The 12,270-nt window shown below is 48.1% G+C and overlaps 1 protein-coding gene across 2 annotated transcripts in view; it reads left to right on the top strand.

The window, feature by feature from the left end:
• Nucleotides 1-1,491: 1,491 nt before the first annotated feature.
• DPYSL5 (dihydropyrimidinase like 5) overlaps nt 1,492-12,270 on the top strand; it is a 98,651-nt gene continuing 87,872 nt past the window's right edge. The window contains exon 1 of one of the 2 annotated variants that reach the window (XM_032301266.1): nt 1,492-1,652. The gene's annotated coding sequence lies outside the window, so the exon portion shown is untranslated. Of the gene's footprint in view, nt 1,653-2,205; nt 2,288-12,270 lie in introns of those variants that run through there. The other variant, XM_032301267.1, reaches the window with a different exon arrangement.

The following is a 12,270-nucleotide window of genomic DNA, read 5'->3' on the forward strand; positions in this document are numbered from 1 at the left end:
CCCTGAAGCCGGGTCCGTTTTGCCTACATCCCTGTCTCGGCAAAGCCCTGGAGAATCCGCAGGGCAGTACCCCAAGCTGGAGCAGTTTTCACAGCCACACCCCGGGCTGCGCAGTGTTGGGGAATGCTTTGAGGTTCCTCTGGCGGCTCCCTGCTCTCTGCTCACCACGCAGAGCGGATATGGGGAGGACAGAAGGAGTGCAGACTCAGTGGAGTAATCCAGAACTGCATCCCCCAAAAGCCAGCCTAGCCTGGTCCAGGTCCTAAGCTCTCCGGGGAAGTATGGCAGGGCTCTGCGGGTCCTGCTCCCGGTTAGACTTTGCTGAGACGGGGAGAGGGGAACCCCTCCACTCCCGCGGAGTAGTGGACACAATTTTGTTTGAAACTATCCTGCAAAGAGAACCACCTCAGGAAGCCGTGGCTGCCAGGGGACTCCTCATCCCCACCGGATAGCGGGGGAGCCCGGGGAGGGAGGGATTCTGCAGCTGCAGGTTGGGGGGTCCTGGATGCTGCATTTTAACGCTCATCGCAACGCCTTTGGAGTGACATTAAGTGCAAAGAGGCAAATGACTAATCCAAACTATTATTACAACTGCAGAAAATAATACAGATCTACAGAAAAGGCTTGAACCCGGTAGCTAGGGAGGTGGGACAAAGAGGGATGATCCTTCCTCTCGTTTTTTAGATTTGTTGATTTCGGTAAAGTATGTATGTATTTAAACATGAAGAAACAGGTGAAGCGAATATAAATTGGGTTATGAATCATTTCCAGAGGCTTCTCTGTCTCTTGACAGAGGCCAGAAATAAAACAGGTACTGGGCCTGAGTGCTCTGCACAGGGAAGCCCCCGCGTGGCGCTGGGCAAAATCTTCTCGGTGGAGAGAATGCATTCCGGGTTCGAGACCTCACAGGGTGCAGATGCGAACTGCGGTGGCCTCAAGTGGCCGTCCACTTTGTTTGTGAGAACAGTTTTCCTATGACGCCCACCCGCCCTCTGCATCCTGCAATCCGACTAGCGTTGGAGAGGGTCTTGGCGCGAACCAGGCGGCCTCGGTGGGGTCCCGTGGCGGAGGGCAGTGCGTCCGCCGCATTGTTTCAGTCCCTGCGGTGGGATCCAGCTGGGGGAGGGGAGACAGGGTGTCCTCCGGAGCCGCCCCCTGACCCTCCCGGGGGACCAGTGCCTCGGCACATCCGGGCTTCGTGAAATGCCCTGAGTCGCCATGGAAACCCGCGGGAACGCGGACCCTGGCGCTAGCGGGGTCAGAGAGTTCTGCGGCCGCGCCCTCCGACCGCTCTCGGACCCCGGCCCTGCCGCAGAGTCTGCCGGGAGTTGTAGTCCCCAGGAGGCGGCCGCGCGCGGCGCCGAGGATGCGGGCGCCTCCTGTCCCCGCTTCCTCTTAACCTGCTAGCTGAGGTGGGGAGCGGCGGGAGGAGCCGGCCGCGCGGTGATTGGCGGAGGCCGCTCCCAGCCCCCACCCGCGCCCCTCCCCCGCTCACCACTCCGGACTCCCGCGCTGGGCGCGCTGAGGCGGCCCCCGAGCGAGCGAGCGTGCAGCCGCCGCCGCCGCCGCCCCGAGCACCCGCAGCTCCGGCGCCGAGGCGAGACGGAGACCGACAGAGCCACGGGCCCTCGCGGCCGCAGCATCCCGGAGGAGTGGGTGATGGCAGGGGGGTCGGTGGGCTTACCCCCCCGGGCTAGGACATCCTCCTCTCCCCCTTCTGTTTCTCCGTGAGGCTCACAAAAGGGTGGGGAGCTGGGTGCACCTGAGGCCCGGCCGCAGGGGACGCGACGGGAGGTGTGGTTTGGGGTTGGGAGGTGGCCTTCGGGGCTACGCCGGAGCGTTCTTGGGGTCCTCTTTGTACCCCCACAGAGCGCCGTGCCGGACCTTGCTCACAGTAGGCGTTTAATGTGTGTGCTCGCGGGGTTGGGGAGTACTCGGGTGAGGAGGCGGCTCGGCCGAGGGATTTCGCGCCTAGCACGTAGTGGGCCGCCCCCCTCGCTGGGCGCGGTGCAGTGGACCGCTGGAGGGCTGGGCGGGGGCGGCTCTGGCCGGGGGCCAGTCCTGCCGGTCCCAGGATCCGCACCGTCCCCGGTCCCACACACCACCCAGATACACACCCTCGGTCCTTCTCGCCCCCGGGTTGCGATCTGCCCAGCCTGGACCTGACCCGGCGGTCTGTTCCACCTGCCCGGCTGACGGAGCAGACGCCTCCAGAGGACTCGTCCGCCGCCTCCGAGCCACCCTCCGGAGCCACAAAGGCCTCCTGAGGCTGCCCAGCCTGGAGCAGGTGCCGAGCTGGGTCCCTCGGCCGGAGCCCAGCGCGGGAGCCCGCCTCGCAGCATCGATCTCGGCGGGCACGGACGTCGACGCCCCGGGCCTGGGGACCGGGCTGGAGTAGGAGCTGGAGAGGCCGAGAGAGGGCGAGGGGAGGCCTGGGTTGAGGAAAGATGGGGATGCAGAAGGCTGGGGAGCTGGGTGGGGACAGGTAGTGGGTCTGGGGGAGCAGGGAGTGGGAACTAGGGTTTGAGGAGGAAAGAGAAGCGGCAGGGGCGGGTCCGAAGAGCGAGGGATGGAGCTCAGTGCAGGTGGCCCCGGGCGAGGCTGAGTCTGCTGAAGAATGGGGAGGGGAGGAGGGATGCCGGCGGGTGGAGACCGCCTGGGTTTGAGGAGGGAGGAGGAGACCCGCGCTGTGCGGGGGAGGGGGCCTCCTGGGAAGGGGGGGCTCTTGAGGAGGGAGCAGCAGGCAGTTGAGAGGCGGTCTCGGGCCCGAAGACCCCCAGTACCAGGCTCTGGGCCCGGCGGCCCAGGTGGCCGGCTGGGCGTGGCCCTGGGACCCGGTCTGGGGACCCAGGATAGTGGTGGATCCGGGACCCGGCTGGGCTGGCCCTGTGAGCAGCTTTGTCTCCAGGCTTGAAACCAGCTGGTAGCGACCCGTTCAGGGTTTTGTGATCTTACGCGGCGCCCTCGGCACGCCCTTTTCTCGAGGAGCTCAAAGGCTTTGCCCAGCAGCAGGTGCTGCCAGGGAGGCAGCAGACGGGACATCTCCCTTCGGGGAGACCCGGAGAACAATAGCCGACCCTGGTGTCCTCCCCACGACGAACCAGGGTCCCCCAGGACGCAGGGTGCGTTTTCTGGTACCGGCAATATTCCTTGCGGAACCTCCAGGCACGTGCTGTCTTTGGGGTTGTGTGGGGGCCCGACCCCGTCAGGAATCCCGAGTGGGAGGCACTCCCCCCGCCTGGCGCCTGTAGACAGCCCCTCCCGGCTTGGTGCTTTCTAGTGCAGCGCCGCCTGCCCAGCGCTGTCCACCTGCAGCTGAGACGCGGCGTGGTTATCGGCGCAGAGCTGCTGGGCGGCGACGCAAGGGCCAGAGGCTGGAGGTCGCCTCGGTGCAGCGCGAGTTCCCAGAGCAGCGGCTTTGTCTGCGGAGGCGGTCCGAGTCCGAGTGTGCTTTCCTAGGGGGAGCTGTAAGGGCTGGTGCGGATTGTGGTGAAATTGCAGAGAAGAGGGTAGAAATGACCCGCCAAGGGTGCGGCTCTCGGTTTCTGAGCCGCTGCTATGGGACCAGTGCTTTCCTTTGCCAGTGACCACACCCAAACCAGTGCATCTTTTGCAGACTTCGCCCATATTGTCTGCTGACCTAAGACTGGGGTGGCTCTGTGATAGGCGGTGGCTGCTTGCCCATGGGAAAGCAGATGAACCGAATGGAAGCCTAAAACAGGCTTTCAGCAGCCTCCATGCGCTCAGCCTCTTGCCAGCTGCCTAAACACCTTGCAAGTCAGCGCTGCAGCGCCTTGTCATGTGAAGTGAGTGACAGCCAAAGACAGAATTCTATGTTGCACTGTTGCTTTGATAATTGGTTAGCAGACAAGTTAAAGGTAAATCTTTAGCATAAAGTTATTTTAAATTGCCATTCATTAAAAAAAAAAAAAAGGCAGGAGCGTTTTTTGCTCCCAGACTAGGCTATACTTGGCATTGTGGAACTAGATGCTGCTTACATTTGCAACTAAGTTAACTGAGAGCCTCTTGGCTCTCTTAACCAGCCTTGAAACCTCAGGATTTTCTTTCTTAACCAGGTTGGTGCATAAGGTGAAACTGTGCTGTGGCTGTTGGCTCCTACCCAGGACAGATGATAGCTTCCATGGTGAAGGCCTCTTGTCTGGGTGTCCTGTCTGGCCATAGGGAGTCAGCAGTAGGCTATGTCTTGCTGGTTTTAAAGGACGGTGTTTTGAGGAGGTGCCTCGCAGAATTTACAAAACTGGTCTGGAAGGACTAGCTGGAACATTGTTTGTTGGTGGTTTTTAACCATATTTTAACCAAATTATATATGCATATATTAATATGTATATACACATGTACACACATATACACATACTATATTTTAATTAAATTATATATGTGTGTGTTTATGTATACGCACACACATATATACATTCAGAGAACACAAAAACTAGGAATCTCAATATTGGAAACCCAGAAATCTGACAGTGAAGGTTTTTTTCTTGTGAGAGAGCTCTCAATGGGAAATGTTTTCATGTTATTACCCAAAGGGAACAGTTTCAGGAGGGAGTGTTTTGTTGGCTTATTCTTTTTTGTAATAATTTTATAGATTTTTAAAAGGATGTAATCCTCTTAAAGCACTCTGTGAACATCCATCCCAATCTGTTCCTCAGGGCAGGGAATCCATAGATGAAGAATGCTGGTATGACCAGCCCATTTTTACAGGCAAGATGGAGAGAAGGCAGCTTCCCTCTCCTATCTTCTGCTGGTGCTGCTCCAGTAAAATACCTGGAAGACAGGACCCAGCAAGGGGAGAGGCAGGTGGCCCCAGAGAAGGACTTTATGTCCCCAGAATTCCAGGGTGCCCTTCTTGAGCTTGGGGACCTCAGCTAGGTACACAAAGATGTTCATGGGACATGAAGACCTGGCTGTTGTCAGCATAGCCTCTCTAGGTGCAAACAGCAGGAGCGTTGCATTATTCTCAATGCTTCTATCTCTGGAAAGAGTTCCACAGCAAGGGAAATTTACACAGTTGGCCAAAATCAGGTCTCAGGACTTGGTGTAAACTTCATTTATGGCACTTCCACATCTCATAGATATCTGAGAAATCCCCCCTCCTTTTTTTTTTTTTTTTTTTTTTTTTGAGATGGAGTTTCGCTCTTGTTGCCCGGGCTGGAGTGCAATGGTGCGATCTCAGCTCACTGCAACCGCCTCCTGGGTTCAAGTGATTCTCCTGCCTCAACCTCCAAGTAGCTGGGATTACAGGCATGTGCCATCACGCCTGGCTAATTTTTTATTTTTAGTAGAGACGGAGTTTCTCCACGTTGGTCAGGCTGTCTCAAAATCCCGACCTCAGATAATCCGCCTGCCTCAGCCTCCCAAAGTGCTGGGATTACAGGTGTGAGCCACCGTGCCCAGCCTCCCCTTCTTAATAGCTCCCCTGACCCAGGGTTCTGTATGATCCTGCATTAGCTCCAAGGGACTGTAAGCCAAAGGACAGCATGACTATAGGCAGGTCTCTGGGGTGAAAGCAAATTGTTCACTTCATGTTCCTAGGGCATAGAAAAATATTGAGAGCCAGAGAAGTTGGACAAGAGTATCTGAGACCTAGTCCATCTTCCTGATAGGAAAATTTACCAGTTTCTGATAGAATATGATCCTGTTTATCTTTTTTGTTCTCTGAGGTATAAGAAGATATTCCAGAAAAGTCATCTAAGACTTAGTTCACAGGAATCCTGTAGAACAGAATATCTTTATCAATGTGAAGTCCTATAGGGAAAATTCGGTGTAATATGGGAGCAAACGAGAATAAATGTGTTTTATCATTTTTCAAGTAAGCAGGTGTTTGATTTCATTGCACTGCTACTGGATAAATGAGAAATAATTTCAAAATCACTTCGCCTTACTTTTTTTATACGAAGATGAAAGTTTGAAATACCATAGCATGAATCTTTTGTGAGCTTTGATATTTATGTATAAAAGTGGGCACAAATTATACACTTGAACAAAAGATATTCAGGGAGGAACATGGTGTATGATTGCTTCTACTTCAGTCTTTGAAACTTGTTTCATTTAAAATAAGTTGATTTAACCATTGATTGAACTCGAGCTTGCCAAGCATTCCCATCAATCACAGCCCCGTTTTGTACTTGTTCCCTCGCCTTCCTCCTCCCTCTTCACAATCCAGGCTCAGAGGTAGTATGCACATGAGGGAGAGCCTGAAAGCCTGGGTTCAGATTTCACCTTGGCCACTTTCTGTTTATCTGTGCAATGAAGATGGTTGTATTAGTTTGGTGCAGAAGTAATTGCTGTTTTTGCCATTACTTTTTGTTGTTGTCGTTGTTGTTGAGATGGAGTCTCACTCTGTCACCCAGGCTGGAGTGCAGTGGCACGATCTTGGCTCATTGCAACCTCTGCCTCCCAGGTTCAAGCAATTCTTCTGCGTCAGCCTCCCAAGTAGCTGGGACTACAGGCACGTGCCACCACGACCAGCTAATTTTCGTATTTTTAGTAGAGAGGAGTTTCACCATATTGGTAAGGCTGGTCTTGCACTCCTGACCTCATAAGCCACCGCGCCCGCCCTTGCCATTACTTTTAATGACAAAAACTGCAGTGATGTCTGCACCAACCTAACAGTGTCTACCTCCGGGGTTGTTCTGAGGTTTACATGAGTTAATGTTTAGCCCTAAGAGCAGTGTCTGGCATCTAGTAAGTGTACAGTAAAAGTTATCATCACCATCAGCAGTATCATTATATTCTCCCCCTAAAATGTGTGTCCACAAAAACAACACTTTGATTCCTCTTTTAATCTTTCATCCCAAGGGGCCATGGCAAGTTGCTGTAGGGATTAACAGTGGGAACAGACGGAATGATTAGGACCCCTTTCTAAAACTCCCACCCTTGCAAATAGTAGAAATAGCTCTGTGTGGAGTCTGTTTCCTGGCAGCCTCTTTAAGCTCAGCTGTTTTTAGCAGCTGAGCACTTGGAGAATTAAGAGTGTTCCAGAAGTGCTGTGACCTCAGCTTTGCTGCATCTTTCCTTTGAGTGGGGTTAGGCTGGCGTGCCTGATGAGGAGCTGTTGTCCCAAAGCTGTTTAGTTTTTGTTGTGGGAAAGAGTCACCGTGTTTGGTTGATGGCAAATTGTTAGGAATAAAGATAGCTCCGGTTTTCCAGATAAGAAATACAGAATTTTGTACAACTTGGAACCATAGAATTATTCTATGCCAGGGATGTTTCTGATTCCTACACATTAGGTTACTGTTATCATCCCAATTTTACAAATTAGGCAACAAAGGTAAAACGGACACCCAGATGGGGACGTGGCAGAGCCCGGCTTTGAACCCAAGGGGCTTTATTACCATCTGTGTCAGTCCTCCAGGATAACTGGAGTTCTCCAGAAAAAAAACAGAAAATCAGTTCTCCAGAAAAACAAAACCAATAGGATTGGTTTATGCAGTTGGAGAGGCTGGCAAGTCCCATATCTGCAGGGAAGGCTGGCAGACTGGAAACTCTAGGCAGGAGCTCGTGGTTCACATTTTACCTAGAATTTCTTCTTTCTCAGGGAAAACTCAGTTTTTCTTTTAAGCCTTTTAACTAATCATATGAGGCTCACCCACACTATCAAGGAAAATCTCTTTTCCTTAAAGTCAACCATCTAGCCTGGGCATCATAGAGAAACTCCATCTCTACAAAAGTTTAAAAAAAAAATTAGCCAGGCACGGTGGCACATGTCTCTGGTCCCAGCTACTTGAGAGGGTGACGTCAGAGGATTGCTTGGGCCTTGGAGGTCAAGGCTGCAGTAAGCTGTGATTACACCACTGCACTTCAGCCTGGGCAAAAGAGCAAGACTCTATCTCAGAAATTTAAAAATTTAAGAAGAATGTAGTCAACTGATTGTAGATGTTAACCACATCCACAAAATACCTTCACGGTAACACTTAGATGAATCTTTTATTGGATAACAGTACTATAGCCTAGCAAAGTTGACACAAAGAACTAACCAGGCCAGGCACGGTAGCTCATGCCTGTAATCCCAGCACTTTGGGAGGTCGAGGCAGGAGGATCACTTGAGGTCAGGAGTTCGACACCAGCCTGGCCAATATGGTAAAACCTTGTCTCTACTTAAAATACAAAAATTAGCCAGGCATAGTGGTACACATGCGTAGCCCCAGCTACTCAGGAGACTGAAGCACAGGAATCACTTAATCACTTGAACCCGGGAGGTAGAGGTTGCAGTGAGCTGAGATCGCACCATTGCACTCCAGCCTGGGCGACAGAATGAGACTGTCTCAAAAAAACAAAAAAAACAAAAAAAAAAAAAGAAAGAAAGAAACCCTAACCATAACAGGATCCATGCTTTTAAACACTACCAAGAACCTTATGAGTTGGGTGTGAGAGTCACAGTAAACTAAATAATTTAGCAAGATGCTATCCCATTACAAAATGGTACACCTTACCTTGTTTAAAACAGAATTCAGATCTCTTTTCTCTTCAATGTGGCTTCTAGCCCAAAATATTGCTCAGAGTAAGCATTCAACAGATAATATTGAAAGAATGACTGACTGAATGGTTTTGATGATATTTTACAGGATTTTCCAGCTATTGAGACTCTGGTGCCCCATTTAAATTTTTTTATTTTACTTTTCTTTTATTACTATTATTTTATTTTATTTTATTTTATTTTTTGAGACACAGTCTCACTCTGTCATCCAGGCTGGAGTGCAGTGGTGTTATCTTGGCTCACTGCAACCTATGCCTCCCAGGTTCAAGTGATTCTCCTGCCTCAGCCTCCCAAGCAGTTGGGATTACAGGCATGCACCACTGTGCCCTGCTAATTTTTGTATTTTTGGTAGAGACAGAGTTTCACCATGCTGGCCAGGCTGTCTCAAACTCTTGGCCTCAGGTGATCTGCCGGCCTCTACCTCCCAAAGTGCTAGGATTACAGGCATGCGCCACCGTGCCTAGCCTCCCTTTTAAATTAAAAATCATCTGGCCCAAGTAAGGTTGAGGTTTTGTGAATGACTAGATTCTCTTGGGAAAAAAGGAGAATTTTTGCATTCTGAATTGTGCATGTGTCACTCCCCACTACCTAACATCTGTCCACTTTCCTTGGCTCAGCAAAGGGTTTGGGGTCTGTTGCTGCCTGGACTCCCTGTGAATGTGTGTCTCCCATACATTAGTAGTGCCTGGTACTCAATCACACCATCTTTGTGTCACTCCAGTGTCCATTAGGCTGCCTTTTGTTGATTTCAAATCTGCCATGGGCTGGCTCGAATTTCTTAGGCCTTGGGTCTTTATTCTCCCTCCTTTTGTCTAGTCCTGTCCTTCCCTTTGTCCTTCTGCAGAGCAAGATCCACTATTGATACAGAAGTCACCTCCTTTCTCATTTTTTACTTCGGATTTCTGACCTTGTAGATTGATATGTTTGTTCTGTTATAAAATTCAAAAACAACCCCCAATTTTTTTCATTTAATGTCTTTTTGCTCCTGTTTCCAGCATATGTGAAACACTTTCAACCTTAATGAAGTTACTTAAATTTTTAATTTTGCTGTATTGTCAAGCAGCAATACACATACATGAAACGGTCACTTTTGGGGGTACAGTGGCTGAGGGTGCATTTTTTAAAAAAACTTTTTAGTGAAGTGTAACAGATAAACAGAGAAGTGTACAAACCATAAGTGGGTAGTTGATGAAACATGCCCATGTAATCTGCACCAAATTAAGAAACAGAAGATTGGAGTCTCTGAGCCTACTATGGCTCAGAGGGCTGCCTGATTCAAAATCTTATTATTAAAAAAAAAAAAAGAAAGAAACAAAATTATCAATACTCAGAGTCTCTAGTTACTTAGTATTCTTCCTCCATATCCTGACTCCTTACACATAGATCAATCAGCTTTCCCTATTTTTGAACTTTTTACAAATGGAATCATGTAGTCCATATTCTCTTGACAGTGGCTTGTTGTGCTCAGGGTTATATGAGATTTCTCCTACTGTTGTATTTAATTTGCTCATTTTCATTGCTGTATAGCATCCCATTGTATGCATGTACCAAATGTGTCAGTTTTGTTGCTAATGGTATTTGGATTGAACATTCTAATAGGTGTCTTAGTGAACATATGTACCCCTGACCCAGTTTCACTCCTAGGTATATAATAGGCACATATATATATAAAATAGGTATATATATATATCTAGGAGTGAAATTACTGGGTCAGGGGTACATATGTGTTCTGTTTTAGTAAATTGTGCCAAACACTAAGATTAATGGTGAAATTAAAAAAAAAAAAAATCCTCTGAGGTATGCAATGCAGTGATTAAACCAAAATCCTAAAGACTGGCCCAATATTACGGTTTGATCAGAGGTTGGCTTCCAAATCTTATTCTTCAGTGAAAAGTAGAACTTTAAGCTTTATCTCTGACTCCATAGTAATCTATCAGTTAAAAAATTATATATACAATATATGCATATATATTATATATATATTACATTAGTTTTTAAGAATTGTTCATAAACAACCAGTTGATTGGCTGAAATGAACACTTTTAAACTAAACAGTGTACATCTACCTTAGTCTTGGCTACAGCAGTTTTCTTAACTCATGTTTCTTAAGGAAAAGATAAAAATTAGATTATAAATGCAACATTGGTCCAAAGATCATTCCAGAGATGTCCTGACAGCCTCGGGCAAGATTAACAAGTGGTTTTTATTGTTAACTAATTTATATTTATTATATTGGGTCAAATAGTGATTTTGAATTGTGTAATTTCTGTGGCTTATAAAAAGTCCCAGCCGGGCGTGGTGGCTTACGCCTGTAATCCCAACACTTTGTGGAGCCGAGGTGGACAGATCACCTTAGGTCAGGAGTTCGAGACCAGCCTGGCCAACATATAATGAAACTCCGTCTCTACTAAAAAATACAAAAATTAGCTGGGCATGATGGCACACACCTGTAGTCCCAGCTACTTGGGAAGCTGAGGCAGGAGAATCGCTTGAACCCAGGAGGTGGATGTTGCAGTGAGCTGAGATCACTCCACTGCCCTCCAGCCTGGGTGACACAGCAAGACTCTGTCTCTCAAAAAAAAAAAAAAAAATGTCCAGCTTGGAATCACAGAGTTGAGATTTCTTACTAGGGAATAGAATTATGACATTTATCTTATTTTTGGTAGGTTTCTGAAAAGATCTGAAATAGACGTGATTTTTTTTACAGTTGGATTATAATGGAAAGAACCTCTGCAACTAAAAAGGTGAAGCACAAAGATGTGAGCACTAACCTTCAGGCTGTTGCATCTCATATCCAAGGCCCGTATCATCATGTGGCCCAGGAGAGATGGCAGTGATGGTCATGGCCAGTGTGGGTAAAGGACAATAGTTTAGGCATAATTATAGGATGGTAGTAATGAAACGTGAGCAGCCAAAGGAGCCTGCCAAGGCAGTCATGAAATCCTAACTTGGCTGGTTTTTCCCTGTGAGATCCATTCACAGCACAAATTATTCCTGAGAAATATTTTTTTTAGCATGTGTCCTGCCATGTTTGGTATGTATCTTTATACAAACAAGTGAATGAGATCAGACTTAACATACCTTTAAAACCTAAACTAACTGCTTAAACTCTGAGTCCCTTAAGCACTTAGATAGTTCATATTTCATATCTTTTATAATATAGGATGTAATTTTTTTTTGAGACCAAGGTCTCGCTGTCATCCAGGCTGGAGTACAGTGGCACAATTGGGGGCTCACTGCAGCCTCAATATCCCAGGCTCAAGCAATCCTCTCACCTCACCCTCCCAAGTAGCTGGGACCACAGGTACAGGTGCATGCCATGCCACCACACCAGCTAATTTTTTTTTTTTTTTTGTAGAGATAGGGTCTCCCTGTATTGCCCAGGCTGGTCTTGAACTGCTGGCTAAAGCAATCCTCCCTCCTTGGCCTTCTAAAGTGCTGGGATTACAGATGTCCGCCACCACACCTGGCCTAATTTTGTACTTTAAAACATATAAATCTAATACTCCAATATTTAATCAATTATAAACCACCCATAGAAAATTTTGCTTGTCTAGCTAATGTAATTTTGGCTGATTCCATTCAAGCCTTGTCTGTATGTTTACATATATTTTTACAGAGTTGTTAGCACAGCATGGAAATTATTTGATATTCTGTTCTTTCATCAAAACTTTTCCATGTCTCTACCTGATTTACAAATGGAAGCTTTTAAGTGACAGTCTTCAGTTCCATTGGAATGTACTAGATTCCATTTTTAAAATCCATTTTGT

Source organism: Sapajus apella, unplaced genomic scaffold (assembly GCF_009761245.1).
Source record: "Sapajus apella isolate SASKATOON/1434 unplaced genomic scaffold, GSC_monkey_1.0 scaffold44, whole genome shotgun sequence".
NCBI lineage: Eukaryota > Metazoa > Chordata > Mammalia > Primates > Cebidae > Sapajus > Sapajus apella.